Consider the following 13091-nt stretch of genomic DNA (forward strand, 5'->3'; position numbering starts at 1 on the left):
CATAACATTTAGCGGAAATCAATGTCCCAAGATAGTTGATGTGTGAGTGCAAATGAGTGGAGTACCATATGCCTCTGCTATTGGCTCCATCATGTGTGCTATGATTTATACAAGACCATATGTTTCTTATGCGCTAAGTGTTAGTACCAGATACCAACGTGATCCAGGATTGGCTCATTGGACAACAATAAAGAATATTCTTAAGTACCTCGGAAGAACAAAGGTCATTCTCCTTGTTTATGGAGCGAATGAAGAACTCGTTGTAAATGGTTACACCGATGCTAGCTTGACTGACACAGATGACTATAAATCTCAATCAGGTTATGTTTTTACACTTAGTGGTGGTGGGGTTGCTTGGAAGAGTTTCAAACAAAACACAGTTGCAAATTCTATGACAGAAGCAAAGTATATTGCAGCTTCAAAAGCTTCAAAGGAGGCATTCTAGATCAAGAAGTTTCTTGGATAAATTGTTGTAGTCCCAAGTGTCATGAATCCAATGGCTCTCTATTGTGATAGTAGTGATGCCGTTGCTCAAGCAAAGGAACCAAGATCGCACATGAAGACTAGACACAATTGAACGCAAGTATCACATTGTCTGACAGTATGTTGAGAAGGGCTATGTGAATATTCCCAAGATTCACACGGATTTGAATTTCAAACCTGATGATGAAGGCTCTACCACAAGCAAGCAGGAGCAACACCGGATAGCCATAGGTGTTAAAGAGACTATGTAAACTAGATTATTAACTCTAGTGCAAGTGGGAGAGTGTTGGAAATATGCCCTAGAAGCAATAATATCTGTATTCATATCCATAATTAAGAGTTTATAATCTATGCTATAACTGTTATGATCCTAAATATGTGATTCAGTGGAAGACTCATATGCACATATGAAATGATAAACGGTAAATAAAAGGTTCCTAGTCTCGCCTCTAAGACTAGCTCAAGTGTTGTTGGTGATCATGTTTTCTGGATCTTAGGATATCGTTAAGTGTAACGATGGTCCTAAAACAACATTGAGATTATGACGTTGGAAGAACGGTCATATTGAATCGACCCAATCTTGTTTGTTATGAATTGAGTTAACATCGTCTATAATCAATTGTAATAACATGGAGTGTTAATGTGTGATTTTTCTCCTTAAACCATGAGAATATCATAGTCACTTCTTACCGTACGGTTGGCTTTGGGGTTGCTCAAACGTCATGTGTAACACGGTTATCAGAACATCAACTTACAGGTTCATCGGAAAGTTTGACAAGGGACTAGATAGCTTGAGAGTGGGATTTGCTCCTCCAGCGATGGAGAGATGGTCTTAGGGACCTCTTGGTGTGACAACATAAATCACCGTCTGACCATCACATGTGTGCCAGAACACAATAACGACAAAGAAGAACAAAACCGGTAACGAGGATTTTGGTATAGTAAGCATGGTGATGACTCAGGAGGATACTGATGCATCTCGGGTTTTGCGAAGTATCGCGAAGCAAAGGGAACATCACATAATAACCAAAGGATCACTCGAATATCATTTGTGTGCTCATAGGATGGACGTTTGCGGTCCCGCTGTCGGTCATTGAACGAACGGTTTCGTTCATGTCTATGAGTTACCGAAACTACGGGGTTACAAGCTTAAGGCAATCATGATCTGCTGAGTGTTACTAGGATGAGAGTCATGAGAATATATTTGTGGAATTATTTCATGAATATTCGGAATAGCTCCGAGAGGATCCAAAGCGTTTTGAGGTCACCGGAAGGGTTTCGTGAGTATCGGGTAATACCGGGTATTACCGATAAATTATATATAGGTGGAAAAAGTTTTTGGAGATGTTAAAAATATCTTTGGAGGGGTTGTTAAATATATATATATATATATAATGGTCTAGGAGTATTTAGAAAATTATATATTTAAATAAATATCAACGGGCCTAAAAAGGCTAAGAGGTGGAAGGCAACTTGGGCCAAAAAGGCCCAAGTGGGAAATTGCCTCCTTCCCTAAGGAAGGAGGCCAAATCAAGAGAGGGAGAGGACTCCTACTCCCCCTCCTAGGTTGGCGCACCAAGGGGGACTTTCCCTCTTGGTGGCAGCCATCCCTCTCCCCTCCAACCTATATATACATGAGGATTTGTGCTCTTTTTCATATAAGTTTTGGAGCCTCCTCTAGTTCTTCTAGTTATTGTTCTACTCGGTCCTATTTGACTAATTAGAACTAGACTAATCCTCTTGTCCTCATAATTAGTAGTCCAGTGCGGTTCTAATCTCCTCCCTCTAATTCTCTAGCGACGATTACTTCCGGAAGGCGAAGAGCTACCGGATCATGAAGGCTGCATGCGTGCAACCAAGTAGAGAGGTCATTGTCGGTGTCAAAACCGGCGGATCTCGGGTAGGGGGTCCCGAACTGTGCGTCTAGGCGGATGGTAACAGGAGACAAGGGACACGATGTTTTACCCAGGTTCGGGCCCTCTTGATGAAGGTAAAACCCTACGTCCCGCTTGATTGATATTGATGATGTGGGTATTACAAGAGTAGATCTACCACGAGATCAAGGAGGCTAAACCCTATAAGCTAGCCTATGGTATGATTGTTGTTCGTCCTACGGACTAAAGCCATCCGGTTTATATAGACACCGAAGAGGGCTAGGGTTACACAGAGTCGGTTACAATGGTAGGAGATCTACATATCCGTATCGCCAAGCTTGTCTTCCACGCCAAGGAAAGTCCCATCCGGACACGGGACGAAGTCTTCAATCTTGTATCTTCATAGTCTTGGAGTCCGGCCGATGATGATAGTTCGGCTATCTGGACACCCCCTAGTCCGGGACTCCCTCAGTAGCCCCCAAACCAGGCTTCAATGATGACGAGTCCGGCGCGTATGTTGTCTTCGGTGTTTGCAAGGCGGGTTCTCCTCCATGTTCCATGTGCTAGCCGAATAGTGTCCGGTTTCTTCATAAATGTTGCGCTCCTTGGCTTCCACGTCCAATAATGGCCCTCTTCCACGTGTTGCATGAATGCGAAAAGCCAGGGTATTTTTACGTTTTACCCCCCTAGCTGCGCGAATAAGCCGCCTATAAGAGAGGCGTGGATCCAGATCCGAATCACACCATCCTCCTTCCGCAAGTACTCATCGAAGCGCATCTGACAAGAATCCATTCCAACATGGATAGTCGACGCGGCTCCTCTTCTCGCGCTCCCAGTCCTCAGCCAGGAGATTGGAGGAGATGCTCAGTCCCGCATAGCGAGTTAGTGACGCTCCAAGCAGAGGGATACCTTCCCCCAGCCTTTATGGTTCCGGTTCGAGCCGGACTGGCCACCTACAAGGGTGGGAAGCAGGCGGAGAGCGTCCCCAATCCCTCCAAAGGAGAGCGGGTATGCTTCGTCCCTTACTTAATAAGGGGACTCGGATTTCCCATACATCCGTTTCTCCGGGGGCTCCTGGAGTTCTACGGACTCCAACTTCACCACCTCACACCTGCCTCCATTTTGCACATCGCGGGCTTTGTAGCTGTTTGCGAGCTGTTCTTGGGCATCGAGCCCCATTTTGCGCTATGGAAGAGACTGTTTTGCCTCGTACCCCGTTCTCACGAGGGGTCGATATATCAAGTGGGCGGAGCCGAAATATGGCGCATCGCCGGGACCGGATATCTATCCGGAACCCCGAAGAAGGCGTCCGAAGACTGGCCTTCAGAGTGGTTCTATATGGAAGACACCCCGCTGCCGGATCCAGTTCGGATCGGCCTCCCGGAGTTTAGCAACGCTCCTTTGAAGAAACGCCTGAGTTGGCGCCTGCGGAGCCCTCAACTGGAAGATGATAGGAGCGTCCATTATCTGATGGGCCGGATACGGTTACTGGCCCATTCCGGATTAACCATGATTGGAGTCATGGCCACATGCATTATGCGAGGGGTGCAGCCGCTCCAATATAGGGGCTACCCCATGTCGGATTTCAATGGGGAGAATGACGCCACCCGTCATGGCTGCAAGGGGCCGGGATCGGCCGCCGATCTGGTGAAGATCTTGTACGGCTTGTACAAGGGGGAGAAGGAGGACTTCCTCCGCACGAGTCCATTGAATGGATTCTCCATGAATAACCCTCGGAGCTGGGTAAGCGGATATTTATATATCGGATCCGTGCTTTCAAAGATAAGTGTCTTACTTTATGATTTCGACGCAGGAACTGCGCCGGGATGTGGAGGGCATAAAAAGCCCAACTCCACAACCCGAGGATCCGGGAAGATCCCTTGATCCGGCCGCCGGAGAGGATCCAGACATAACGGTGGAACTGATTGACGGGGTGTTCCACCAGCTCAGCATAGACAATGCTCTAGTCGCCATTATGGCTGACTACCCCGGTTTATCCCCGGCTTCCCAGGTGAGTACGACCGAAGTCCTAACACCGTTACCTTTTTAATGCTTATTTCTGACCACCGTGTACCGACGGTGCCTCGCAGGAGGTGCCTTTTTGGCGGGAAGCCGAGCCCGCGGCAACCGACCAACCAAGGTCAGTGCGGCCCAGCAGGCGGAAGAGGAGTGCGGCGCGAATCAAAACGTCGCCGCAAAGGTATGGCGCACCATTGTCCTTTAAGGGAAAGACTCCTGGGAGGTATATTAATGCTCGTGATTCTTCCAGGAGAAAGAGCGCTCGCCGGACTGAGTCCGGAGAGGTTGCCAACCAAGCCTCCGCCAGCCAAGCTCCAACGCCTGGTCCGGAGAGGGAGGCGAGCGCAAGGCGCGAGCCGGATGCTCCTCCAACGGAGGATGCCAACAGGTTGTCCGCCACCAGGTCTGAGGCGGAGAGCACCATGAATCACAGGCGCCGTCGGACAGTTCTTCGTGACGCGTGTTTCTCCCCAGAGGCGCTAAATGCCTTTAATGCGGGAGACGCGCACCTCCGTGCTGCTCAAGATGGTTTAACCAGAGCCACGGAGCAGTATGTAAAAGACATACGGGTGAGGAATTTTAATAGTTATATATGTCAGTAGCCCCCGAGACTTAAAATAGTTAAAATAACTGATTTAAGGATCATTTGTTATGCAGGATCTAACAGAGAAGAATACCCACCTGTCCCAGGAGCTTCAAGAATGCAAGGCCCAACTTGAGGCCGCACTAGCCGCTGTCGGGGGAGCCACAGAGACCCCCTCTGGTAATTCATATTTCGAAAAGAGAAATAGTTTATGAAGTGCAGCGTGTGTATAGTCTGACAATAATATTGCAGAGGGTGCCGGACTAGATCCGGACAAGCAACATCTGCTGCACCAGCTGAAGGCCGGCGAGAAGGTGCTTATGAGGGTGCAGCAGGAGAGGAACAAACTCCAAGATGCCAACACCCAGCTGGGCGAAGAACTAAAAGATGTTCAGGTCCAGCTATCTAACTCCGTAAAGGAGAATCGGCGGCTTCGTCGCGGCATTTATAGTAAGTGCTTGAGCAAACTCTTTTGAAAAGAAAAGTTCGGCGAGGAAGTCAATTGACAGAAATTTGTCTGTAGGTGTGCTCACGGGTCGTCCGGCGGAGGAGATGCCTGGTTCCACGGGAGACCCTCTTCCCGAGCTGCTGCAACTGCATGAACGTGTTTGGCAGGCGATGAGCGGCGTCGTTCAGGCCTTATGGCCTTCCGTCTCCCTACCCGAGGGTCTTGGAGGGCTTGCTGAGAAGCTTCAGGGAGTACGGCGGCGTCTCCGTCTGTGGAAGATATCAGCCTGCCATCAAGGCGCCAGGGAGGCCTGGGCCATGGTGAAGACGTGGTACCCGAAGTCTGATCCAAACCACATGGCCGAGGTCGGACCTGCGGGGCCCGATGGGAAGGAGATCCATGTGAGCCTGATGTACGGCCAAGTAGAGTTCGCCGTGAAATATTCCCAACAGGACTGTAAATTAGACAGCCTGTTAGATGGGATTGAAGAGGAGTACAATCAGTCAGTTTGACGATGTAATTTAAAATGACATATAAAGTGCCTTCTAGCCGGATTGTAGATCGTTTGTCTTTGCGGACCTTTTCGCTTCAACCTCGGGACCCAACAGTCCGGAGTGTGTCCGAATACCCTTACGGTTATAAAAAAAACCGGGGCATGCATGGAGACAAGGCGTAGGGGTCATAAGTGCTTTATCAGACAAGTGCCCAACTAGCTATGTTATATTACATGGTTAGTAAGAAACATCTTCCAGGGAGAATAGTTCCGTTAGGGGTTCCTTTCCCTGGGAGGCATGCCCTAAAGTGCATGACCGGACTGCGAAAAGAGCAGAAAAAGCATCTGGGGGCAGAAAAATAAATAAGTAATAAATCATCTTTCAGGTCACCGACCGAATATTCCCTTAAGAACGCTAGCCTTCGGCTTCACCCAGTCTGAGGTACACATCCGGCTGACCCGGCAGTAACAATCGCAGAGGTGCTCCCTTTACCTCCTAGCCAAACAAACGGGAACGTAGGGGTAAGCACAGGAGCCAGGCAACCCGGCTTGGCCAAAACTTAAGTCATATCGATGCATATAATGGTGAGTAAAAGGTACATGCGGAAGTATGACACATGTGTTGGGCATGAAGCCCATATAGATAAGCTTCTGTTAAAGAAGCCCCCAGGTATAACGAGTGCGAGTAGCACATCGAGTGAGTGCGAACAAAGCGCAGATCAGCCCTCAAGAGGCTTGTACTGAAAGAGGGAGGAAAAAGGAGGGAAAACAAAGACAGCGAAAAAAATATGAAAGGTGGACGGAGGAAGGAGACGAACTCTGAGTTCGGCGCTAGGCGTAGAATCTTCGGAGACGGGCTGTGTTCCATGGGTTTGGCTCGAGTCGGTTGTTAGATGCGTTGCGCAGACGGTATGCACCGCCGGTAAGGACTTGGTCGATGATGAAGGGACCTTCCCACTTGGGCTTAAGTTTGACCTTTTTCTTGTCCGGCAGGCATAGAACTAGCTCACCAACATTGTAAGTTTTGGTCCGTACTTCTCTGCTTTGATATCTTCGAGCCTGCTGCTGATAGAATGCGGAATGGGATTTTGCCACGTCGCGCTCCTCCTCTAAGGCGTCCAAATTGTCCTGCCGATCCAACTCGTCTTCTCTTTCTTCGTACATGCGCACGCGAGGTGAGTCATGAATTATATCGAAGGGCAAAACTGCCTCGGCGCCGTATACCATAAAAATGGTGTGAATCCGGTAGTGTGGTTTGGCGTGGTCCGCAACCCCCAGAGTACGAAGTCGAGCTCCTCTACCCAGTGCGTGTTAGATTCTGTGAGGGACCGCACTAATATGGGTTTAATGCCGCTCATGATTAGACCATTTGCTCGTTCCACTTGACCGTTAGGTTGAGGGTGGTAGACTGAAGCGTAGTCGAGCTTGATGCCCATGTTTTTGCACCAGAGTTTAACCTCGCCGGCCGTGAAATTCGTGCCGTTATCAGTGATGATGCTGTGGGGGACGCCAAAACGGTGTACTACCCCGGATATGAAGTCTATCACAGGTCCGGATTCTGCCGTTTTAACCGGCTTGGCCTCTATCCATTTGGTGAATTTGTCCACCATGACCAATAAGTATTTGTGCTTGTGGGTTCCCCCTCTAAGGGGTCCAACCATGTCAAGCCCCCAGACCGTGAACGGCCAAGTGATGGGTATAGTTTTGAGGGCGGTGGGTGGCATGTGGCTTTGATTAGCAAAGAGCTGGCAACCAACGCATCGTTGGACTAAGTCCTGAGCATCTGCCCGGGCTGTCGGCCAATAAAATCCTGTACGGAAGGCCTTGCCTACAAGGGCCCGGGCTGCAGCGTGGTGCCCGCCAAGTCCGGCGTGAATTTCAGCCAGGAGATTTCGCCCTTCCTCTTCGGAGATACACCTTTGAAGGACTCCGGTTGTACTTTTCTTATAAAGTTCTCCCTCATGGACCTTGTAGGCTTTAGATCGCCGAACTATGCAGCGGGCCTCATTTTGGTCTTCGGGAAGTTCCTGCCTGATTAAGTAGGCTAGGAATGGTTCCGTCCATGGGGCAATTACTGCCATTATTTCGTGGGCTGAAGGTGTTATTTCATTGGCTGAGCCACCGATTGTGTCAGAATGTTCTGTGTTGGGTGGTGCAGTTGGTTCTGGGTTGTTATTTCCGGGCTCCTCTTCCCATAATACAGATGGCTTAAAGAGCTGTTCCAGGAAGATGTTTGGAGGGACGGCGTCGCGTTTTGCGCCGATGCGTGCCAACACGTCTGCTGCCTGGTTATTATCCCGGGCTACATGGTGGAATTCGAGTCCTTCGAACTGGGCTGACATTTTTAGGACGGCGTTATGGTAGGCTGCCATTTTTGGATCCTTGGCGTCAAAGTCTCCATTTACTTAGGATATTGCGAGGTTTGAATCCCCGCGCACCTCTAGGCGTTGAATACCCATGGAGATTGCCATCCGGAGGCCATGTAGAAGGGCCTCGTATTCGGCTGCATTGTTGGAGTCTGTGTACATTATTTGAAGTAGGTATTGGACTGTGTCTCCGGTTGGGGACGTCAAGACGATGCCAGCCCCCAAGCCAGCCAACATTTTGGAGCCGTCGAAATGCATGATCCAATTGGAATATGCGCCATACTCTTTAGGGAGTTCGGCTTCGGTCCATTCGGCGATGAAGTCAGCCAAAACTTGCGACTTGATAGCTCGCCGTGGTTTGTAGGTTATGTCAAACGGTAAGAGTTCAATGGCCCATTTTGCAATCCTGCCCATCGCGTCACGATTATTTATAATATCGTTGAGAGGTACTTCGGAGGCCACCATTATGGAACACTCTTGAAAGTAGTGTCGCAGCTTCCGGGATGCCATGAACACCGCGTACGCTATCTTTTGATAATGTGGGTACCGGGACTTGCATGGAGTTAAGACAGTGTATACGTAGTACACTGGTTTTTGAAGAGGGAATCTTTGCCCTTCTGTTTCTCGTTCGACGACGAGTACGGCGCTGACAACTTGATGTGTTGCCGCGATATATAATAACATAGGTTCACCCAAGTTGGGCGCGGCTAGGACCGGATTTGTTGCCAATATGGCCTTAATTTCTTCGAGTCCGGCCGTGGCAACATCTGTCCATTCAAAGTGTTCGGTGCGCCGGAGGAGGCGATAGAGGGGCAATGCCTTTTCTCCCAAACGGGAGATGAAGCGGCTTAGAGCCGCCACGCATCCCGTCAATTTTTGTATTTGTTTGAGGTCTTTTGGGATATCCAATTGTGACAGAGCCCGGATCTTGGCTGGGTTTGCTTCAATTCCTCTACCGGATACAATGAAGCCCAAGAGCTTTCCGGCTGGTACGCCGAAAACACAATTTTCCGGGTTGAGCTTAATGTCGTATGCTCGGAGGTTGTCGAATGTAAGCCTCAAATCGTCCATTAGAGTTTCGACGTGTTTGGTCTTAACGACCACATCGTCTACGTACGCCTCCACTGTTTTGCCCATCTGGGTGGCCAGACATGTCTGAATCATGCGCTAATATGTTGCGCTAGCATTTTTGAGTCCGAAGGGCATTGTGTTGAAGCAGAATGGTCCGTACGGAGTAATGAATGTCGTTGCGGCCTGGTCTTTTTCCGCCATCTTGATTTGATGGTATCCGGAGTATGCGTCGAGGAAGCACAATGAATCCTTTGGACAGGCCTTGTTAAGGTCTTTGAAATCGACACAAAGGCGCCAGGATTTGTCCTTTTTGGTACCATTACCAGGTTGGCTAGCCAATCCGGATGTTTTATATCTCTGATGAATCCGGCTTCTAAGAGTTTGGCTAGCTCCTCTCCCATTGCCTGTCTTTTGGGTTCGGAAAATCGCTGAAGAGCCTGTTTGACTGGCTTGAATCCTTTTAGGATATTTAGGCTGTGTTCTGCCAGCCTACGTGGGATTCCTGGCATGTCTGAAGGGTGCCAGGCAAAAATGTCCCAATTTTCCCGAAGGAATTCTCGTAGTGCGGCTTCTACATCAGGATGTAATTGTGCCCCAATGGAGGCCGTCTTTGTAGGGTCCGTTGGATGGACCTGGAATTTGACTATTTCGTCTGCTGGTTTAAAAGAGGTGGACTTAGACCTCTTATCGAGTATCACATCGTCCCTATCCACCGTTGAGCGCAGCGCAGTGAGTTCCTTTGCCGCTAGGGCTTCGGATAGTGCCTCTAGGGCCAGTGCGGCTGTCTTATTGTCAGCGCGGAGTGCTATATCTGGATCACTGACAAGAGTGATTATTCATTGGGCCCGGGCATTTTGAGCTTCATGTACCCGTAATGGGGTATAGCTTGGAAGATTGTGAATGCCTCTCGCCCTAACAAGGCGTGATATCCACTACCGAATGGGGCCACTTGGAACGTGACCTCTTCGGACCTGTAATTGTCCGGCGAGTCGAACACTACGTCTAGTGTGATTTTTCCTGTGCAGCGTACTTCTCGACTAGGGATTATTCCTCTGAAGGTTGTGCTGCTTCGCTCAATGCGGCTCCAGTCAATTTCCATTTTTTGGAGGGTTTCCTCGTAGATGAGGTTTAATCCGTTGCCGCCATCCATGAGTACCTTGGTAAGACGAAAGCCGTCCACTATCAGACTGAGGACCAATGCGGCTGGTGCTCGAGCTGTTCGGAATTTAGGTTCGTCGCTGGCATTGAAGGTGATAGCCGTGTCGCTCCATGGATTTGTTGTTGCTACTTGGTAGACTTCGGCGAGGCTGCGGATTGTTCGTTTCCGCATGTTTTTTGATGCGAAAGTCTCGAAGACTGTCAATACCGTACTGGTACTGTTGGGCTGGTTTCCTGGGGCTAGAAAGCCTTCGCCACTTTTGGCCACCTGCCATAATATCCAACATGCTCGAAGGCTATGTGTTGGAGTGGCGCCCTCCGTACTGTGGATTTTACAGGGTCCGTTGAGCCATCCCTCCAGTACGGTTCCGTGCCCTTTAGGGTTTTTTTGCTTTTTGGTTTTTAACCCAGGTGCTTGAGTATGACGCACCCTTTTATTTCTAACTAGGGTTGTATTCAGGGCCGGATTGTCCCAAAACCTGGTTTCGGTTTTCCAGGCACTCTCCATCGCACAGTATTTTTGTACTATGGTCGCCGGATCGGCGAAGCGTGTAACTTCGCGACGACTTATAGCTTTCATGATTCCCTTGTCCGTGCAATTGTTGCAGAAAATTGAGATTGCGCTTTCCTCACGGCAGTCTTTTATCCTGTCCATGACCAGGAGGAATCTGGCCCAGTAGTGATGTACTGTTTCATCGGGCTCTTGCTGTATTTGAGATAGATCGCTTATGTTTGGGTGGGTGGGCGGAATTAAATTCGGAACCCCGCCCGATCTGAGGGTCAAAGGCCGAGAAGTTTCCGGATTTGGAAGCTTGGATTGCTGGATGTTATCCAACAAATCTGGTCCGATGCCTGACTTTAGGTTCAGTACTTGATTGACATCCGTCCCTCCGCGGGAATCCGGCATGAAGGGATCTGGAATCCGGACAAAACTGGTCTTCAACATAGGGGAAGAATCGCCGCGTTGTTCCTCTACCACGACAACATGGTGGGTAGCCTGGGGAGAGTTAATTTCTCTCAGATCGGTTTTAAGCCCAATCTGATCGTAGTCCGTGGCGACTCCCAGGGCGGCGATGCGATCCAAGAGCTCATTTACGGAGGAGAGCTCCATCGGATCTAGCTGCTCGGCGAATTCCGAGTTAACGTGAAGATCGATTTTGATGACTCGAGAGGTCATTGTCGGAGCGGCGGCCGAACAGGCGGTCATAAGAAAACCGCCTAGCCGGATAGTTTGCCCGAGGGCCAAAGCTCCCTTGACGACGGCGCCGTCTTTAAAGACGGGAAAAGGCATCCCTCCTGATTGCGACGGCACAGAGGAACTCTCAATGAAAGCACCAATGTCGGTGTCAAAACCGGCGGATCTCGAGTAGGGGGTCCCGAACTGTGCGTCTAGGCGGATGGTAACAAGAGACAAGGGACACGATGTTTTACCCAGGTTCGGGCCCTCTTGATGAAGGTAAAACCCTACGTCCTGCTTGATTGATATTGATGATGTGGGTATTACAAGAGTAGATCTACCACGAGATCAAGGAGGCCAAACCCTAGAAGCTAGCCTATGGTATGATTGTTGTTTGTCCTACGGACTAAAGCCATCCGGTTTATATAGACACCGGAGAGGGCTAGGGTTACATAGAGTCGGTTACAATGGTAGGAGATCTACATATCCGTATCGCCAAGCTTGTCTTCCACGCCAAGGAAAGTCCCATCCGGACACGGGACGAAGTCTTCAATCTTGTATCTTCATAGTCTTGGAGTCCGGCCGATGATGATAGTTCGGCTATCCGGACACCCCCTAGTCCGGGACTCCCTCAGTCGTGCTTTCGGTCTTCTGTTCGAGAGACTATTCGTGAGCAGTACGAGGGACACCAAGTATGATCTACACCGACACGTTCTTCTTCCACTGCAACTCAATGACGGTAACGATCGTGATCCAACCCATTATGCATCTTCATATTGTTGTTGTGTGATCGTAGGTGCATTTTTTTTGTTTCTACCATGTTTCCCCAGAAAATATAACCATATCATTAAACATATGGATCCAAAAGAGCCCCTCATAGAACAATTCATAAACTGGGGTTTAGGCTTCAGTCACTCCCGCAACCAATCGTTTACAAACTAATTTCACAATGCCTTCCCCTAGGCCAAAATATGGTGAAGTGTCATATAGTCGACGTTCACACGACACTGAGGAGTAACAACACAACATATATCAAAACATTGAACAGTGATCAACTTTGCATGAATAATAATAAGAAGACTTCTCCCATGTCCTCAAGAACAAATAGAACTACTCAAAACTCATAATATTGAACATGTTCAGTAGGCATAAATATGCAATCAACAATATGAACATATGGATCTTGCACCAAGTAAACCAACTAGCATCAACTACAAGATGCAACCAACACTACTACACACTCCTAGGTCCCAATCTGAGATTTAATACAAAGATTGAGCACAAGAGATGTACTAAGGCTTGGAGATGAGATGGTACAGGTGAAGACGTTGATGAAGATGAGGCCTCCCACGATTAGAGGAACGTTTGTGATGATGATGGCTTTGAATTTCCCCTCCCGGTGGGAAGTTTCCCGGCGGA

The sequence above is a fragment of the Triticum aestivum genome, chromosome 2B, assembly GCF_018294505.1.
Source record: "Triticum aestivum cultivar Chinese Spring chromosome 2B, IWGSC CS RefSeq v2.1, whole genome shotgun sequence".
Taxonomy (NCBI): domain Eukaryota; kingdom Viridiplantae; phylum Streptophyta; class Magnoliopsida; order Poales; family Poaceae; genus Triticum; species Triticum aestivum.